The sequence below is a fragment of the Enhydra lutris genome, unplaced genomic scaffold, assembly GCF_002288905.1.
Source record: "Enhydra lutris kenyoni isolate GAN:26980312 unplaced genomic scaffold, ASM228890v2 scaffoldscaffold30, whole genome shotgun sequence".
NCBI classification, from domain to species: Eukaryota; Metazoa; Chordata; class Mammalia; order Carnivora; family Mustelidae; genus Enhydra; species Enhydra lutris.
Genome location: NW_019154114.1, coordinates 16958646 through 16979967, shown reverse-complemented (window position 1 = coordinate 16979967; position 21322 = coordinate 16958646).

The following is a 21322-nucleotide window of genomic DNA, read 5'->3' as shown; positions in this document are numbered from 1 at the left end:
GGAGGAAAAATAAGACAAAAGCTCCTGGCTCTTACTGCGCTCACAAGAGACACAGATATTAATGAAAGAACCACACTAATACAGGTGAAATCACAGCTGGGGTAAATCAGCTGAGAGCCTATAGCAAGGGGATTCAGGAACTAAGCGGAGAGCCAGCTGCAGAGCAGGAAGAGAGGATGATGGGCTGAAGAAAGGGGAAGAAGGTGCTTCCCAGCAGCAGAGAGAGGTATAAATCAGACCAGACAGCAGCTGAAAGGTGATGACCTCCTTTCTCCTTCTAGGAGCCTTGGGAAGACTTACCAGAGTGGAGACAGGGATTCCACACCTAGATTCCCACTTTGGAAACATCTGGCTGCTAATGGGATACGGGGAGAAGGTTTTTGGGTGGGGATTACTGCAAAAATCCATACAAGTGGGTGGTTTCCAGAAAGAGTCAGCCTGCCCTAAAACACTCAGGATACAAAGCAAGAGTTTTCTCTGAGAAAAACCACACTGTGGGATGTTTCCTTGGGAGAAGAGAAACAACCGTTTTCTGATCTGTATAGTTCCACCTACCTAATCCCGGGTGGCCAGGCACACTTCTGAGGAAATTGGGCAGCATTTAAAGACATAGGCTCCCTGTGGTCCAAAGCTTCCTCTAATAATGGGTCTGACGAGGGTCTTGGGAGGGAAATCGGCATGAGTCTACCTGCAGCTTTTGATTTCTTCCTTTGTGCATTTTCCTGGCCCCTAGCTGAGTTTCTGATGTGGAACAGGGGGTTCGGCCAGGTGAGCACACAGAGACTGGCAGGGGGATGCTTGGGGCTCTGTGCCCGTGGCGTCTGCAGCTGGGGGAAGGAGAGGGGGTAGTGAGGACTGAAATGAGAGGGTACTCACTGCTTTACCCCAGCAACTGCCTGGCCCAAAGCAGACCCTCGGCTGATTTAGTATTTACTGAACGGAAGGATGAAGACATGAGTGTTCTGTCATCATACTGGAGAAGTAGTGGGGGAGACAAGAAGGGAGATCATGGGGGACCACTGGATAGGAGAGAATAAGCCAGGAAGAAAGGTGGAAATTCTCAGGGCAGGTTTTATGTCAATGCTGCTCAGGGCATCCCCACCTAGGGATGTAGAGTAGCTCCTGCGGCCTCCTCTTCTGGCTCTTGTGCACCTCCATCCTGGTGGGCACCACATGGATGCCTGTAATGTCCTCTCTGGCTTCTGCACTTGCTTGAAGTTCACTCCCAACACCTTCTACGAGAAGTCAGCCCACTTCCATCCTAGCTTCTCACATCCTTCCTCCAGCTCAGTCCCCCAAGTCCAAGAAATACATTTACCTCCACTTGATGCCCTCAGGCCCCAGCTAAAACATCTCACCTTGGGTTCCGAAGCCAAGCAGACTTGTTAGGGTTTAGATTCTGGTTCATAGGTCTACAAAATTGGAGACAACCGTAGTGCCTAGTTTATCTGGTTGTGAAACGTTAATAGGAAGCTCCATGGCAAACACTTAGCACCACCCCTGCTTCCTAGTGGTTACCCAGTAAATTAACCATTACAGTCACTCTCCACAGCCCTGGTGCCTCTGCCTCTCTCCCCTACGTTCCTTCTTAACTTTGGGGCTGGTGGCTCTTTTAGCACAACCCACAACCCATAAGTGAGGCTATGAAACAGTACATTCCTTTCACAGAAACAGCCTTGTGAGAAAAATTCCATTATTAATATCCTCATTTTACCTGTGAAGAAAATCAAGCACAGACAGGTGAGGTAGACTGCCCAAAGGCACAGAACTTGGAGGAGGCAGAGCCAAAATTTAAAGCCAGGCAGTTTGGGTCAAGCCCACACAATTAACCCCTACACCCGGACTAGAAGGAACAGTCATCCTCAGCTCCTGAGGAAAGCACGTGGTTTTGTCAATTCTCCACTGAAGAATTTGGAAAAGCTAAGCCTCAGCCCTGGCCCGCCTCGCCTGAGAAATATAAAGCATAAAGCTCCATGGTCCCCACCCCGCAACCCAAGATGAGGCTCCAAATGTCAATGTCCAAGCCTTCAAGTCCACAGAGCAATGGCGGGTGGGCCCCAGGCTGAGAGTCGAGAAGAAAAGCAAGAAGGAAGGAAAATGGAAAGAGGAGCTCAGGCAGTGTCCAAAGCAAATCTGAGCATATCCTGGAAGGCAGCCGGCCAAGGAAAGGAAAGAGTCATCTGCCCTGTTGGTTCATGTGTCCAGTACCTGCTGCATTACTCACCACAAACCCACGGGCAAGAGAACGCTTGTGTTCTCACCAAGCTTACACTATGGTGCAGAAAGACAGCAAGTGTTTAAATCCGGAAAGCAGAACACGTACATATTAAGAGGGTAAGAGCCTTGCAGAGAATTCAAATAGGGTGGTGTGATAGGTCCGGGATTCTCGACCTTAACGGCACATTACAATCCCCAGGGATGATTCTGAAAATCCAGATGACCCAGCGGATCACCAGATCCTTTAAACCAGAATCCATGGTGGGTGGTATCTGGGCATTAGTATTCTTTTTTAAGATTTTGTTTTAATATTTTATTTATTTATTTATTTATTTGACACAGAGAGATCACAAGTAGGCAGAGAGGCAGGCGGAGAGAGAGAGAGAGGAGGAAGCAGGCTCCCCGCTGAGCAGAGAGCCTGATGCGGGGATCGATCCCAGGACCCTGAGATCATGACCTGAGCTGAAGGCAGTGGCTTAACCCACTGAGCCACCCAGGCACCCTTCTTTTTTAAGATTTTATTTATTTATTTATTTGAGAGACAGAGAGCGAGAGGGGGTCCGGGGGAGAAGCAGAGGGAGAGGGACAAAAAGGCTCTGTGCTCTAACACCTTGTGGTGCACACGGTATGATTATGCTGGTATTAGTTCAGTGAAAGCAAACGTATCACCTTCAGTTTCTTTGTCTTATAATATTCTTGCTTCTTACTGACTGCATAATATTTCTCCTCGCAAACTGCACATCCCAATATTTGCTGAATGAATAAGACGGTTTTCATCCGTCATCTTGCAGATATGTTCATAGACAAAATGAAAAAGGAAGCATAGATCGCTTTGTGATTCCCTTCCTTCCTTTCCCTTCCCCTGTTCACATTCCCGGTTTATCTTTCTCATGGTTTAAGCCAATTTCAGCCCTGACACCCCTTTTTGCAGCACCACCATGTCAGCTTTCACTCACAGGCTGGAGTGAAGGTCACAGGACGGAAAGACTCTCCCTCCCCGTTTTCTTCCCAGTTCCAAGATGCAACTGCGCCACCCAGCAATGCATCCTCCTTGTGCACAATGCCTGAATAACTTGCCTTTTGAATGGTTCTGATTATAGGATGAAAAAATTGCATTCTAAAATTTGCAAATTCATAATATTCTCCAAAAAAAAAAAAATGAGCCTTGTAGAGTTAACGTTCCATTTAAAAATATACTCTGAAAGACCTGCAAGTTACAAGGCCGACTTTGACAGACAGCTTCTACTGCCTTTGGCATTTCAGTAATGACCCCAGAACTGCTATTGACCTGCCAGCATGCCTGGCAAAGTGACAGTCTGCTCGATTTCTTCCCCTATTAAAATGTGGTGGGAGCAAGTGGGAGGGATGGGGGGGAGAGAGCAAGAAGGCAGGGAGGGAAAAGGAAGGGGAAGGAAGAAAAATAAGACATGCCAGCTGGGACAGTGGCTCCCCGTGATGTCCACATTGGAACCCTCAGAACCTGCATCTATGTTGTGTTACATTCCAAAGGAGAAGTAAGGTTGTGGATAGAATTAAGATTGTTAATCAGCTGACCTTAAAATAAGAGATTATCCCGGATTGTCCAGATGGGCCCAATGTAATCAAAAGGAGAGTCAGAGATGTGACAACAGAAGGAGATTCTGAGAAATGGAACTTTCTGGCTTTGAATACGGAGGTAGGGGCTGAGAATCAAGGCACAGGAGTAACTTCCAGAAGGTGGAAAAAGAAAAAGAAAAAGAAAAAAAAAAGGATTCTCTCCTCTAGTTGCTAGTTTGCTTAGCAACGGAGCTTTGGGGAAGAGAAAGAATGAGAAATTGGGGTATATGTTTGTTTGCTGGTGCAAAATCAGCAAAGGGCAAGGTGCTCATACCTTGATTTTAGCCCATTGAGAACTTTCTTGGACTTCTGAACTATATACTCGAAGGAAAAATTTGTGTTGTTTTGTTTTTGTTTTTTAAAGATTTTATTTATTCATTCATTCATTTTATTTATCTATTTATTTATTTGACAGAGAGAGAGATCACAAGTAGGCAGAGAGGCAGGCAGAGAGAGAGGAGGAAGCAGGCTCCCTGCCAAGCAGAGACCGCGATGCGGAGCTCGATCCCAGGACCCTGAGATCATGACCTGAGCTGAAGGCAGAAGCACCAACCCACTGAGCCAGCCAGGCACCCCAATTTGTGTTGTTTTAAGCCACCAGGTTTGTGGTGATGTTCGACAGCAGCAATAGAGAACTACTACGTAAGGCAAGGAGAAGGGAAGAAGCATGTCTTGGAAGGAAGATCCTCTGTGCCACATACTGGACTAATGTCAGCAAGTTTATGGGCATTTCTGGTGCATTCTGGACACTGGAAGTAGATTCTCTCTTAAACAACTGAGCTTGTATGGACTTCAAGAAAAAAAATGGCCATCCCTAGGCAGAAATGCAAAGCCAAAGGTGAGGGTGGGTATTCCGATGGTAAAAGGAGATCATGCAAAAGAATGTGGAATGTCTTGTTTGTGAAGCAGGAGATGAAATGGAGTTTCATTATGAAGAGCAAATACGGAAAACACACATGGTGCCTGAGAACTTACCATGAGCTAGACACATGGCAAGACGCAGGGAGATGGTGCCAGAGGAGACATGGACACTGCCCACATGGAAAATCAAACTTCAGCAGATGCTCGGCTCCAAATAGGCACAATGACATACCATTCTCCACCCACCAAGATGACTATAACTGAGAAGACAGACAACACAGAGTGTTGACAAGGATGTGGATGAACTTGAACCCTCCTACATTGCTGATGGGATTGCAAAATGATGCAGCCACTTTGGGAAATGGTTTTTCAGTTCCCCCAGAAATGTAAACGTAAGAGTTACCATACGACCCAGCACTTCCACTCCCAGAGAAAGGAAAACGACATCCACACAAAAACGCAGGCATAAATATTCACAGCGGCATTATCCATAACAACTAAAAGGTAAAAACAACCCAAGTAGCCATCAACCAATAAATGGACCGATCAAATCTGGTATATCCACAAAATGGAATATTATGGAGCCATAAAAAGGAGTGAAGTTCTGATAAATGCTGTAATACGGATGAACCTTAAGGACATGATGCCAAGAGTTCAAAGAAGTCTATAGGAAAGGCCACATACTGCAGGATTCCATGTATAGGAAACATCCAAATGGGCAAGTCTATAGAGACAGGAAGTAGACTAGTTGTTCCCTAGTGCTGGAGGGAGGAAGAAGAGTATTAAGGGAGTGGTAGCTAAGGGCAGGGGATTCCTTTTGAGCAAGATGAAAATGTTCTAAAATTAATTGTGGGGATGGTTGTACCATTTTGAGGGTAGGTTGTGCGAAAAAGATTATTGAATTGTACACTTTAAATTGGAAAATTGTATAGTATATGAGCTTTATCTCAGTAAAGCAATTACAAAAAAGAAAAAATGCAAGAAGGATCAGCATAAAACACCCGAGCCAGGAATAAGCCAGAGCAAAGGCAACCAGAGGCTGGTAGCAGATGCCACAAAGGTTTGTCCGGGGCAACTCATGCTACCAGGGCTTGGCAACTTAGAGATCGTCATCAAGGCTATTAGCCAAACCCAGCAGGTCAACTTGCTTCTTCCCTGATCTGAGGCACCTGACAAAATTGAGTGGCTCAAAGATGCTCATCTGTATGGTCTCCTTGGTGCTCTGGGAGTCTGTCGGTTCTGGGACCACAGGAGATCAGTTCCGGTCATGGCTCCAAACGGAACAGCCCACGTGCATTCTGTGGCACAATCGCCTCATACCTCCCTCGCCTGCAGGAAGCGTCTCAGTCTCTGCTCTTCAGGAGTCAGAGCTGTGGGGCCTCGTTCAGATGTGTTTGGGCTGATGGTGCCAGTAGAAAAAGACATTTTAGGATCCCTTTTTGAAAATTCCAGTGCTTTTGGACTACAAAAGAAAAGGAAATAGGAAGAAGGGGAAAGGAGGGGAAGAGGGATGGAGAGTGGTCACTTGTGGTCACAATGCATCTGAGGGGTCATTTTGTCACTGTCAGAGGTCACATGGGACTGGAAGCCCCGTGCCCACGTGCTCTCTATGCTGTGCCAGCTGTTCCAGCACTGAGGACACAGTATGCACTCAAAATGACTAACTGATTAATGCAAAGGAGTAAAGATGGGGCAGTAATGTAAAATTCCAGTTTTTCTTCTCCTGCTGCTTCTAGTCTTTGTGTAGAAATTTATGTGTCAACCATACAAATTATGACCCTCCATACAAAGGCAGAAGAGGCAATAGACAGGGGAGTTTAAGATGATATGTATTATTTTTACTTGGGTGTCCTTGTGAGCACTCTGTCCCAGGAAGGGCAGCTGGGAATGAGATGCATTGAGGGTCCCTAGGTTGGGGTATAACCCACTAAGCCCAGAGAGAGACCAGAAAGCCCAGTGCAAGACTTCAGTTTGCTTAACAACTAAGCTTTGGGGAAGAGAAAGAATGAGAAATTGGGGTATATGTTTGCTTGCTGGTGCCAAGATGTCTTAGTTGGAGTTGCTGTAATTACTGGTTGTAAAATATGTCTATAGATCTCCCTTCAAAAAAAAAAAAAGGACCCTAATTCCCCTCCTTTGAGTGTGTGCTGGACCTAGTGCTCATTTCTAATGTGGAGATGACAGGAGACGTCTGAGGGTAAGTTGTGGGTCAGCTGAATGGGGACCACATCCTAATCCCTAGCACCTTTGGGTGACAAAAGGGACTTTACAGATGTGATTAAGGATCTCAAGATGGGGAGATTATCCTGAATTATTCTGGCAGGTCCTAAGTAATCACCAGGTCCTTACAAGAGGAGGGCAGAGAAGACTTAACCACCAAAGAGGAAGAAGCTGATATGATGAAGAATGAGGTTGATCTCAAGAAGCTGGAAAAGTCAGAGCTAAAAAATTTCCCCTGGAGCCTCTAGAGGGAACATGGCCAAACTGACACCTTCCTTATAGCCCAGTGAAACTGATTTTGGACTTCTGACCTAGAGAACTGTAAAAGAATAAGCTTGTGTTGTTTAAGCACCAAGTTTTTGGCCATTTGCTACCGTGGCCGTGGGAAACACATAGGTCGTAGAAGACCTTGCTGCTTCTATCTTGCTCTCTTTAATCATCGGAAAGCTAGCTGCCATATCAGAAAGACACTCAAGAAGCGATAAAGGGAATGTTTTCAAGCCAGCTATCCCTGCAGGCAGCTGAAGCTATTCCCATCAGGGAACTCTGGCATTCGTTACAGAACATGTGCCTCACCCCACTGAGAGCTAAGGAAGCTGAAGTGTGTACACCAACTCCCATCCACCATCGGGGCAGGACTGTCCCTGGCATGGGAGATGGGGAGGACATTAATTTCTCGAGATTGCCAGTCTGGTGGACTAGGTTCTGGTGGCCAGGGAAATCCAAGGAAAAAAAATGCAGTTTTTCAGAGTTGGAAGTCCAAAGGGCAAGGGGATGTGGGCAGAATTCTGGGAGCTTCTGCTACACCAGGCGATCAAGAGTAGGGGGTGTGGCAGAAGAGATCACCCAAATCAGAGTTTCTACAGAAGGATGAGAAGATGTCAAGAAACCCAAATAGGGACATTTTCTACAATCCTGGAACTCCAACTGCGTGCCAGTGATTAATATGCAGAATTCTTAATTCTTCAACAGGGGCAGTGGGGTGTCACATCACTCCCATCTTGCAGATGGAAATGTTGAGGCTCAGAGAGTTTGGGGAGCTCGTCCAAGATTACTCCAGGCCAGTGGGTACAAACGGGAGAGCGATCATCTCTGGCCACTTTGGCAGCTGCAAGGGAACTGTCTTTAAAGCAGTAACAGCACAAATCTGTCTCCAGACAGCCAGTGCCCTTTGGACTTCATGCCCTGAGCATGGCAGTGTCATGCTACATTACTTCCAAATGTCATACGTCACTCCACTTGCCTCTAACCGTGTGTGTGCACGTGTGCGCCCACGCCGGTGTGCGAAAACACACACAGTTTGCTGTGTCGCTGACATCCCAGAGAGGCCATTCCACACCGCGGGCCACACATGGTGCTCCCCTTCCGACGTTTAACCGGCTTATACAGAAGCAAATATTTGAAGTTTACCAAACATAAACTAAGTAAAACCTAAGTCAATCAAAAGTGACTAAACACTGCTTTCGTCCAAATACATGTTTCTAAAAGGTCACAGCTGGTGTAATTATCCATGCTAGACTTCGCACGCATTCAGCTGTGTGCTTAAGACTGCCAAGAACTGGGATACATTCAGAATCCTTAAATAAGAGTCACCTTGTTTTCAGAAAATGCTTGGTTAAGTCAGGCTCGGGAGGGGGGAGGTACTGAAGGAAGCCTATTAGAGTTTAATGACACTTTGAGAAAATGTATAAGGAAACGTCTCTGGAAAAAGGAATGGAAATACATGTCAGCGCCAATTTCTCATAATACGTGGGTTGAGCCCTTTTTCTTCAAAGTAAATAAGTCCTGACAAGTACAACAACAACAACAAAAGAACACAATGACAAAACGAGCAGTCCGGGATGTCGGTCAGCAGGAGGAAAAATCAATTAAATGCAGGCTGAGACAGTGGCCTTGGGAAAATGGACCAGGGTCGCGGGGGTGGGGGTGGGGCGGGATGCCTACAGTGCCAACTTCAATGGGCATGTGGCTTGTGCAGGCATGGTTGTTAAACTGTGTTCTGTGACCCCCTGCAATACCATGCCAGAGCCTTGGGAATCACCACAACAGATGATGAGCCTGGCGAGGGTGGGGAGCTCCTGGCTTACGCCCGAGCACCTCCTCTCTTATATACCCACCAACTCGGACTTCCATGTGTGACTTCGCTTCAGGACAAGGTTGTCCTACCAAGTAGATACCAAATTTGAAAACCTCAGGTTTATATAATGTCTGAAGCCCGTGCCTACCCTCACTCTCAGAGAGGAATTTACACCCCGAGCATCTTCCCGGAGCGGTGAAGGCAGGATAAGAGAACTAGGGCTGGATGTGGGAGGACAACAGGCTGGTGTTTAGACTGCAGAGCACAGAGCTTGGAAAAATCTGGTAAACAGCAGAGGAGAGAGAACCAAGGGGGTGTAGGAGTCGAGGCACTCAAGAAAGGCAGGGATTTGCTTGGCCTGTCACGCACTGCTGCATCCCAGGGGCCTTGCAGAAGAGCTGGCCCAGAGCAGGTGCTCACTAGGTGTTTGTCGGTAAATGAGTGAGTGAGGCGCCCAGTGCAGGAGACCAGGGAAGAGGCAGAATCCAAGCTTGAACTGACGGGGCCAGCACGCTACAACCAGGACTGTGAAATGGAGCCAGCTCGTGGGGAGGAGAAGATGGGAGCAGCTGGGGATTGGAGAGACCACCCAAGGCACAGCACAGAGAGTTGGGGAGGGAGACCACCACATTCTCTAGGATACCAGAAAGTGTCTCTGTGGCTGAGAAAGGTGCTGTCAAAGGCTTAGAACCCAAGTCTAGCCATTTTCTCTATGGCCAGAGGAAAAAAATGACCAAATTGGCAGACACCGACAAGGCAATTCCACAATTAAAGGACCCAAATAAGACTCTGAAAGCATTCCCCCTAGAATTCAGCCAACTCCAGGAAAGTCAATACCTGCCTAACTAGAAATGAGGTCAGGGACAGGGTACAGACAGGACCTTGACTGAATCTGTAATGTTTCATCTTTTTAAAAAATCAGAAAGAAAGCTCTAAAATCTCGGGGGGGGGGGGCAGCCTATTGTGTGGCAAAGGGCTCAGATTCCCTCAAAACAGGCAATCTGAGCTCAAATCTAGGATCCTGCTCACTAGCTGTGGGTCCTTGGACAAGAGATTTTAAGTCTCTGTGGGCCTTAATCTCCTCCTCTGTCATAGGGACAATCAGAGTACCTCTCTCATGCAGTTGTGTTATAAGTAAGTTATGCCATGGAAACCCCCTGTATAAGCGGCAGCTACTGTCATGGGTATGGAAACCTGGTAACATTTGTTAAAAGGGGAGTTGGCACACTAGTGTTCATGACAGTTTTCTTAGGTTTTAAATAATTATAGTTAGTAAAAATAAAACTTCCCCCAACCAAAGGCATACCCTTCTGGTAATAACCCCAACTCACAAGGAAATTAACCTTTATGAAGCCACCAAAGAAATAAGTAAGAGGATAACAGAGTCAATTCCAGCAACTCTCAACTTGTGGTCTTGGGGCCGGCAGCACCAGCAAGACCTTGGAATTTGTTAGGAATGCAAACTCTCAAGCCATGACCCAGACCCAACAAATTAGAAACTGTGGGGCTGAGGCCAGGCAGTCGGGTCTTCTGACACGCCCTACAGGGGATTCTGATGCGTGCTAGAGGCCATCACTCAGAACCAAATGAAGGACCATGTGGCTTGAGAGGTCCCAAGTAACCCATGCAGCAGAATGTCTGCGATAATGATCCTGCCACTGGTGGGCACACCTTCGTCAGCCTCATTGGGGAAGCCGCCCTCCGTATTAACCCTATTAACTACTCACAGGGGAAACTGGGAGGACTAGTTTAGCAGTCTGCCCAGGAGAAACTATAATCTCACTTTTCCCAACCCTACCTGATGGGGTGGACTGGACTCAACTAAGGCGAAGGGGTATCTCTTGTGAATTTCTCTTTGCAGGACAGTATGTGACCATAACTCCAAAATATATCATTGTTCATTCACAGAGATCTTAATTTCTCCAAGTCTCTCAGTGCCTCTGTACCCCCAAATCCACCACCACCGCCGCCACCAGGGTAGGCTACACAGATGCCAACAATACCCCTTGAGCCCTAAATGTCTCTTAGGGCAGGAATATTTGTCCTACCTGCCCCCATCCTGGCATTCTCAGGCAGGGAATTTCCAACAGTGGTTGTTGGAAACATGAGGGAACTATCAGAATGCAATAAAGGCATCTTTGTAAATTGTAAAGTAGATAAAATAAAAAGGATAGGGTTTGTTCTACAATAGTACATACACTGCAAATTTACCATGAAGATGGAAGTTAAAACAAAGACTGTGAGCTTATTCTCCTGGGAAAGGTTGTACAGGGTTATGAGTAGCCAGAAATGATGATTTGGGATGATTTAGGGCCTTTATCAACAAATACTGAGAAGATAGCCAATAAATATTTGTTGAATGAATCAATAAAATGAACTATTCACAGTACACACCTGTGTCTCATCTTTCTCTCTTTCTCCCTCCTCCTCTCCCTCTCCCTCTCTCTCTCTGTCTCTCTCTCTCTCTCTCTCTCACACACACACACACACACACACACACACACACACTCAAGTCTCTGCCAATCTATCTATACCTGGGCACGAAGTCACACCCTTGCTTATGAAAGGGGACATTCTTAGATGCCAGTCTTAGCCTTTCCAACTGTTACAAAAGTCATAGAAAAAAGAGTCCCCTCCCCAAAAAAAAAATTATGCCAAGAGAGAAGAGTCAACCTCCAAAAAAAAGTAGAGGGGGAAAAGGAGCATAAAAATAAAGCAGTGGGACGCCTGGGTGGCTCAGTTGGTTAAGCAGCTGCCTTCGGCTCAGGTCATGATCCCAGTGTCCTGGGATCGAGTCCCACATCGGGCTCCTTGCTTGGTAGGGAGCCTGCTTCTCCCTCTGCCTCTGCCTACCACTCTGTCTGCCTGAGCTCGCTCGCGCTCTCTCTCTCTCTCTAACAAATAAATAAAATCTTTAAAAAAAAATAAAGCAGTGCTCATTGACTAATGATGAAATTGACTTCCCTGTGATAAAATTCATGATAATAAACTTCTGATCTGGAAAACCCGGCTGCTTGTGCCGAGTGAAAAGCCTCAAGCGGCGGAATCTCAAAGGTCAGCAAAGTTAGCTACAAAGAAGGACCTTAAGTGGATCAATCGTGGTTGAACTACTGGATAGAAGGATTAAGTGGCTAATAAAAGGGATGTTCTCCTGACCTTTAACACAGGAGGGAGGAGATAATGAGATAAGTAAAGCTGGTGAGGATAATAAGACTATAATTATGGCCAAGCTCGCACTACTGAATGTACATTGGAGAACCCTCTAGACAGCGTGGAGAGAGGGAAATCGGGCATCCGGACGGGAATGCCATCTCCAGCGCTTGCCATGCTCCCAACTGCATCTCCCCCAGACCCCCATGAAAACGAACCTGTCGCAATGCACGTTTCAAACACATTACAGCGGTGTTTGTGGTTCAACATGCTGAAGGGGAAAGGCAGAAAGAAGTGAAGTCTCATCATCAGGAGAAACCAACTGTGCTCAGAAGCTGCGCCATCGCAGTTCTTTTAAAGGGTGGCTATTACAGCAGTTGTTCACGAGCACTTAGTGAGCTTCTGCTATGTATATGGTGGTGAGGCCGCCATCATGCTTTCTGGGATATTTACAAAACACACAGATACACACACATGCACGTACACACACACACACACACACACACACACACACACACACACACTGAGTTCCCTGGCCAGAAGATAAAATGCAGCAAATTTATAAGTCGATTCTTTTTTTTTTTTTTTTAAGATTTCTTTGTTTTAGAGAGAGACAGTGGGCATGTGCACATGCAGGCATGAGCAGTGGGGAGGGGCCGAGGGAGAGAGAGAATCTGAAGCAGACTCCCCACTGAGCATGACCCCCCTCCCCCCCCATGGCTCAGTGATGGGCTTGAACTCAGGACTCTGAGCTCACCACCCAAGCAGAAACCAAGAGTCAGGCTCTCAACCAACTGAGCCACCCAGGCGCCCCTTGGTTGATTCCTTCTGAGTATGAGAATTCAGGGTCTGATAATAAAGCAGCAAAATAGAAATGTATTAAAGGAAGAGCATCTGGGACAAGCACACAGTCTCCCTCTGCATCTGGGGTGTTTGGTTTTTTCCTGCAGGACGCTTTACATAATTGTTCCCTTAATCTCTTGGGTGAAATAAATGTATGGCAGCTTTACTACACTATTGATTCAAATTATTGCTGTAATGACAGAGCTACCCAGGGAGCTGTCACTGAGTTTCTTGAAATGTCCTGATGGCTGTCATGTGTATTATTAAGGAGCACTACAAAAGATAGCCCCTCCCTGCGTGTCCTGAGCCAGAAGCACTGATGCCACCGCAGGCCTAAGGCTCAGGGCCCAGGGCTCGGGCCTGGTTGTCATGAGCCAAAAGAGAAGTCTCTGATGGGTTTGCAACTACGGGATCAGTGTGCCCAGTGGGGTGACCCTAAGGTACTCAGCTTCCATGGTTTAGATCTGCAGTCTTGATGATATGACTGGACACTCACAAAGACAGAAACGAACACAGTCTATAGGCCAAGGTCCCTCAGGAAACAGAAGACACACTCAGGTCCTGAAAAGAATTTAAGAAAGGACCTGTTCACAGGTGAGGACAGGGTTAAGGGGACTGGCAAGGGACATCAGGTACTTGAGAACAACAACACCAGCAGGAACCCTTTACCAGTTCTAGGACTGAAGGGGCATGGAAAGGAAATCATGCTACAAGAGCCCACTGGGTGGGTGCAGGTGAAGAAACACCCTGCTCTCTCTCCTTCCCTGATCCCTGCCCCTGCCCTGTGTGGCTGAAGCCCAGTGGAACCCAGAGAAAGCACACAGAGTCAGATTCCTGGGACTAGGTGTCTGTGAAAGAGGGCAGAGAATGGCTCTAGGGGTGGAGTAAAGATTCATGATCTCTAGCCCCCACTGCTTGGAGAGCTTCGAGTGTGGGAAGAGTGGGTGAGGAAAGGCATGAAGGGCTGACAGAGGAACATGTGTGCTACAAGGTCAATCATGACATCACGCTGATGTCCCACTGATGTCCTGAAGCCAAGCCGAAAGACAGTGGAGACTCTTCTCATTGTGGGAGAGAGAAGCAGTCAGGAGACTGGGATTTACAGCTATACAGACTTGGGAAAGAGTCCCAGTGCAGCCTTGTTCCTGCCGTGTCACCTTGGCAAGCTACTCAACCTTCCCAGGGGCCAGTTTGCACTGCTGACAAAGAAGCATCATACAGAATTGTTTGAGATCAGAAAACACTTATGAAGAACTTAGTGCATTTCCTAGCTCAGAGTAAATGCTCCAAGATGGTAGTTATTTATATAAATTAGGAAATCAGAATCCCAGGGAAGCTGCTTAGGCCAAAGGGGGCAGTTACGATAAGGATGAGGGATATCTGGGAGAACTCAAGGGCCGGGGAGAAGACTATCTTCGGAAAGAAACCGCGGCAGGACCCCGGGTGGATCTGTTCTCCATCTCTGGGTTGTGCTTCTCTCTGAACTTCTCCATCTTCTTTTCATCTCTGAGCCTTGGCTGTCTCTGTTTTACTGTCCGGACAGTCGACCGTGGACGGTTCCTGAGCACACTACGATCATGGTAACTTACAGTCACCCAACCTCACTCTCTGGCTGATGCTCTGCCCCGGCCTTTAAATTCCTGGGAGAGAGAGGTGATCAGGCTGATTCGGGTGAGAAGTTCACAGCGGCCCAGTCACCTGCAGCATGCTGGCTCTTTTCCTTGGCCCCTGCAGATCCTACTGTAAACCTCTGGCCGCCTGCCCTCTGCCCTGTGAGGATTGCATTCCTGTCCTTCACTGACTTTGCCTTCTGCTTGGGGATGACCGGGGGGGAACCACAGCAGGACACTAGGGGAAAAGAGTGGATGAGGCCAAGACTCTGTCCCGGCACAGTCAGCTCCGGCTGGCTTTATCCCTCCACCCAAAGCCACAGCATCATTCCAAGAGCCCCTCTCTGTAGGATGCTCAGGTTTCAGTAACCATTCCCTCTCCTTGTCCCTTCCAGACCAAGGGTTTTAACAGTCTGACTGTTGCCAACCCTTGAGTACTGGCATGATCCCTCTGGTCTCCCCATATCCCACCCACATATTTGTAAATTCTCCCCTTGCTAAATACTCCTCAAATTAATTTGAATATGCTATCTGTATCCTGGTGGGATCCTGACCAACACACATGGCCAGGGAATGGAGACTCTTAATAAATGAGGCTCCTTGTTCCCATACCCTCTGGGGGCCTCTGTGGAGGTAAAGGAACTTCTGAAAGGTGGGAAGCTCAAGGTATTTTCTAGGTTATTATTGCTGCTACTGTTTTTATTGGTACTAGTATTAGGAACATCATTAACTGATTAGAACATCTAGCCATTCTCAAGGGTTGGATATTGGTTTGGGGTCAACCCCCATTTCCCACACAGTTTAAATGCAAAAGACTTCCAAGAATGTGACCACAGCTCTCCTTCGGTCTTTCACATCGTGCTTCCCTTGTTTCCTACAGGAACCTCCACAGGCCTTAACCTAGATTCTCTGTCTTTGAAAGGAAACGATACTTTGAAAAGCCTTGGTGATCCCCAGTTTCTTGGGCCAGGTGGTGACACTGGCAGAACTCCAGGGGACCCAGAACTGGTGGAGCTTCCCAAAAAAACACCTATTTGCGGGCAAGAGAATGCCTCTGATCACTGGCAAGGAAGGGCATGGCTCTCTCCTTGAAAGCATGACTTTCAGGATCATTGTCAAACCATGTAAAAGCCCAGGGCCTCAATCCTCTGCCATTCTAGCTGATCACACACCCCTCTCTGTTCTCCTTTCCACCTAGATAATATACTCTTTTGTCAGTGATTAAATAAACCCATTAACCTGCTTCCAAGATTAGGAAGAGGTTACTTCTGTTTAACTGTTTACAATGCACCAGAAATTGCTGAGGGCACCGGGTACAAAATGCAATCCCGGCTCCCCATTCTCTCTTTCCACTCTGAGATAACATGCCTGCTGTAAGAAGTAGCATGACCCCTGGTACTGGGGTTAAACATGCACATTCTTGATGACAGAATACATCCTTCCACATAGCAGAGGTTATTTTTGTGAAATTAAAAGCAAACATCAAGTAGAATCATTTTTCCCAACCAGGAGAAGGCTTATAGGATGAAAATGAAAAGTAGAGAAAATAAGGATTAATTGACTAAGCCAGTCGTCTGATTTTTTTTCTAGCTTGTTTAAATATTTGTGATTCCAGCATGGGGTCCCACTCTCTAAGCTCAGTGTTTCCACCCAGTTGATCTTCAACAGTTATCTGCATGATCCGTTTCCATGGAAACAATGGTGAGGTCACATACCCAATAGAGTGACTTTTTGGTGACTTTAGGAGACGTAGATCTAGTTGAAAAATTGAAATCTGTCATTTAATAGCTGTGTGACCTTGGGCACATTAGTATACCTCCCTGAGCCTCAGTTTCCTCTTCTGAAAATGGGGAATAATAATAATAGCTCTCTCTAAGGGTTTTCATAAGAATCAAATGAGATTATTTGGGTAAAGTACGTGGTATGTTTTCTGGCACTACATGTGCTCAATAAATGTTAGGTGCTTCTGTTTCTATCATATATTAGAAAGTTAGACCACGCATTCATTTATTCTCTCATTCATTTATTTCTTAATTATTAAGCTTCACTATGTTACAAATACTGTTCTAGAGGCTGAAGATAAAATAGTGAACAAAACTGACCAAGTTCTGTCCTCATGGAGCTCACATCCTAATTCTAGTAATGGAGACAGACAGACAGACGATGTACAATACACCAGACATGTATTTCAGTTCTATCTGGAGTGATAAATGCTAGGAAGAAGTAGGGTAAGAGAAGAAAGGGGTCAGTTTGCAGAGACAAGGGGGAATATTTCAAATAGCACCCTCCCCAGGGAGGAGACATTTGAGGAGAAACCAGAAAGGCACACGACAGGATGTGCCTTGCAGATGTGTGGGGAAGAGCGAGGAAAGGGGGTGAGCGGAACAGCAAGTATGCTAGCGAGACAGGGGGGAGAGAGAAAAGGGAGAACATCCATGGGTCTTCCCATGCGTCCCAGACTTGCGAAAGTGATAAAGGAGGTTGTCGGAGCTGTAGCAGGAAACAACAGAGCATGGTGACGGATAGAGCAAGCCCCAGAGTCCTGCTGCCTGCAAGACAATCTCAGCTCCACTGTTTAGCAGCTCTTGGACCAGCAGCCTCAGCATCAACTGGGAGCTTATTAGAAATGCAGAATCTCAGGCCCGGTCCCAGCCCTACAAGATCAGAATCTGCATTTCAACCAGATCCCCAGGTGATTCAAAAACCTACTATATTCTGAGAAGCACCACTTAGGACTTGTCACTTAACCCCTCACTGGGTCTCAGAAACCCCATCTGCAAAACTGGTATCATAAAAGTGACTCCTTCATAAGGTTATTATGAATTTTAAATAAGCTTGTGGTGAGAAAATGCTCAGCCCAGTGCTTGAGACATTGTAATTGTTTGATAAACCTTATTTATTTATTTATTTATTTTTTGCATTTAATCCCTGGTGGGTTAACATGCCAGACGGATAGGTCCTGAAGATTTGAGTTAAAGAGGATGAAATCCCTGCATCCTTCATGAAGTCCCATAAGAAACCAGGATGCTAAGGGAATATTCCCCTGGGACTCCCAGGAACTGTCACTGTTGCTTTTTGACTGCTTTGAGCCCCACTTGGAACCTACACAGGAGGAATGGTACCCAATTCTGCTATTCCTGTTCTTGAGACTGCTGACTCCAGAAAGACCATTCTCTTGGTTATACAGTGAAGGTCACCTTCCCATGTGAGACAGTGCTGGAGGCATCCCTGGGTGGCTCAGTCAGTTGAATGTCTGATTCTTGGTTTCAGCTCAAGTCATGATCTTGTGGGTCATGGGATTAAGCCATGTGTTGGGCTCTGTGTTCAGTGAGGAGTCTGCTTGAGATTCTCTCCCTCTGTCCCTACCCTCTCTCTCTCACATATATAAATAAATCTTTAGAAAAAAGAGAGAGAGCACTGGGGCCCTATTATCAACAGTGCCTGCAGTAGGACTCCGGTCTCTGATAGTGGAGAGAGTTTTCAGGGACCAACCCACACTCTTTGACCTGGTTCCCCTGTGATTCATTACTCTCATCAATGGTTTTCCTCCACTGGAAACTACTGCACCCTGGAGAGGCTCAAACCTGAATATTGGCCTGGATACCACTGTATTTTTAAGTGCAAGAGCATTTCTCTACCCAAGATGGCAGCTGTCAAAACTACCTCATTTGCAGCTGCATTACTGTAAATCTCCAAACCATCATTGTGTAGAAAAGCAAAATCTGTGTATTGACTATGAGTTTGTAACCATCTATTAAATGCCACTGGCAACTCTGATAGCGTGGCTAAGCAGTCAGATCTGCAGACAGACTCTTGTCTGGTTGCCAACTGCAGCTCAACCTCACCGTGCTCTCACTCCAATTACCTAACCTCCTTAGAGTTCAGTTTCCCCATCTGAAACTTGGAGGGTGACAAAAGGACCCACTTCACAGGGGCACTGTATGAAGTACATCAGAAAGACACTAGCCATTCTAAAAATGTTAGCAGTCACCATCACTGGTGTTATTGTCTGTGATTCCAGGTATCACTGCACACTAAGTCAAAGAGGAAACTCTCCCAGATAGATGGGGCCCATTCTTCAGCTAAGACAGAATGAAGAGCAATTTTCTGCTAGTAGAGCCAAAAAAAAATTGATACTGCGCTGAGATGATCACCATGAGAATGAAGAGGAGCAAACAATTCAGGAGATATTTTTGAAATAGGATTTTATGACCTCTTGTGGACAAGGGGTGAGCAGAAATAGAATCAACGTTTCCAGTCTATATTCTTACATGGATGGTGATGGCATCACATTCCAGGGGGGACACAGAGAAAGGTTCATGCAAAAGGACAAAGAGTGTAGAGGCAGTTTGTAAGCTCTGGGGGAAGACATTTCTGGACAAGAAATATGTAGTTGTTCAGAGTGCAGGGTTAAGAAAGCATAATCAAATACACCAAAATCATTCCTCATGAAGGAAATGTCAGGTGCACCCAGAGTGAGACCGGAATGATTAAATTCCAAAGGACTGACAATACCAAGTGGTGGTGAAGATGGGCAGGAACCAGAACTCTGAATCACTGTGGACGCCAGCGTAAATGGATGCGACCACTTCAGGGAAAATGTTTGGTGGTATTTATTAAAGCTGAAATATGTTAGCAGTTCCACTCCTGGGCATATACACAGTCTAAGTGAATGCTGAGTCCATGAAAATATGTGTATGAAAATGTTCTGAGTGGTATTATTCATAATTGACAAAAACTGAAAGCAAGCTAAACGTCCTAAATGTAGAACGGGTAAATAAACTGCAATGTGTTCACACCACGTAGTAGTGAACGGCAATGAAGGAAAATAAACCGCTGAATGCCGTAGTCAAAATATTGACTGGAAATATCCAACTATTTTTAAAATAGCACTGAATAGTGATAGTTACATAAAATGGAAGAAAAGGCAACACTAATCTATGAAATTACAAGAGTGGAAATGGTGGTGACATGGGAGGGGGGTATTATCTGTGAGAGAGTACAGTCAAGCCAGCCCCCAGGGGTGGTGGGAACGAACATATCTTGATCAGAGTGGTGGCTCCCTGGACGTACATATATGCCAAAAAATAAAAAATAAAAAAATCACTGAGCTGTACATTTTAAATGTATGCAGTCTATTTTGAGAAGGTTATATCTCAATAAAAGAGTAAATTAAAAAAAGGAATACAGAGCTAAAATATTTGAGCAGCTCTTGGAATAACACACATAAGACAGTTGGAATACACCAGAAATACAGGCTGAGGTGATTGAGTATTCAAAATTGGGTTTTGGCTCTAAAAGGACTATTAAACACTCTTTGTGGTCATTTTTGGAACTAAGAGTGGTTTTGGTGTTTGTCAACCATGGCCCCAGTGCAATCTGTCATAAGACCTCAGAGGGAGCCAAGTGGGTAAGCCTGAAGGAGAAGAGGGTGTCTGTCTCCCAGACTCTGTCCTCACGAACCTCCAAGGAGCTCGGAACAGCCGAGTGTACATCACAGAGCTGCCACTAGAGGACACCGCTGGGAGCCTCTGCCAGGACCAGCCCCTGAGCTGTGGCTCCTAAAGTCTTCCTACAGACAACCCTTGCCAGCAGCCTTCTCAGAAGGGACCCACAAGCTTATAGCTCAGGCTGAGTGTGTCAGCCTGACGTGGCTGTGGATTCTTCTTTGGGGGAAGTTTCAGTCAATCTGCTTCCTTTCCTGGGCCTCACCTTTGTCAGGAGGAAAAACGAAAACAAAAACAAAAACACCAAATGTGTATTGGTTCCTTCTAGTCCTATAAATTCCAAGATGTCACGCTGCTTAGTCCAAGGGCCCCTCTATTAGTTATCTGTCCATGCAGTATTATTAAGCACCTACCATGTGTACGGGGGACGTAACTGCACACAGGACAGAAGTGGCTCCTGTCCATACAGAACTTCCCTTTCCAAGGAGGAAGACAGACAGGAAACAGGAGGTGCCCAAACTGTAGTTAGCGATACAAAGAAAATGCCTAGGATGATAGGGAAGATGACAGTTTTAGATACGGTGGTCAGAACTGCCTTTCCGAGGAGGTGGCATTTAAATTGAAGCTTGAATAATGGGAAGAGAGTGACTAAGGGGAGAGCCTGGCACAGGGAAGAACGCGTGTCGGGATCAGAGCAGGCAGTTCTAAGCTGGCTTCCCTGCCAGCCTGGCATGAATCACCTGTTGGGGAATCGCACTTGGAGGTACCTAGCTCATCTCTCTGCTCCTTCCACTCGGTATCAAGAGGCAGCTGGGCTCTCTGGTTTTTCATCTCCTCATCACAGAGAAGAAGCAGCAATTTTCCACCAGCAAACACCAGTATTTGCAGACTAAATGACCCAGGAGTTACAACTCAACATGGGAGCAGAGAATCCTATTGGATTTAGAATGCATTTGCTCAGAATAGAGGCACGGACACCTAGAGACAGTTCCAACAGGAAATAAACAATGAAATGGTAAGTGTGTGCTGGGACTCCAGGTAGAACCACATGTAGAGAAAGAGGAAGGACTCTCAGCCCTGGTTGCCCACCTCCCCCCTCTCCCCATTTCCCAGGCTCCCTTAGCATCCTGGTTTTACACAATCTCTTGGTAATTATCACATTGCATTGCTACTGCTGGCTTGCATGCCACTGTCTCCTCAACAGGGTATGGACTACAGGGCGCAGAAACATGTCAAGCTTGCGTTGCTCACCGCAGTTCCTAGTTCATTGGCTGGCACTCTGTACACACTCAGTACACGTT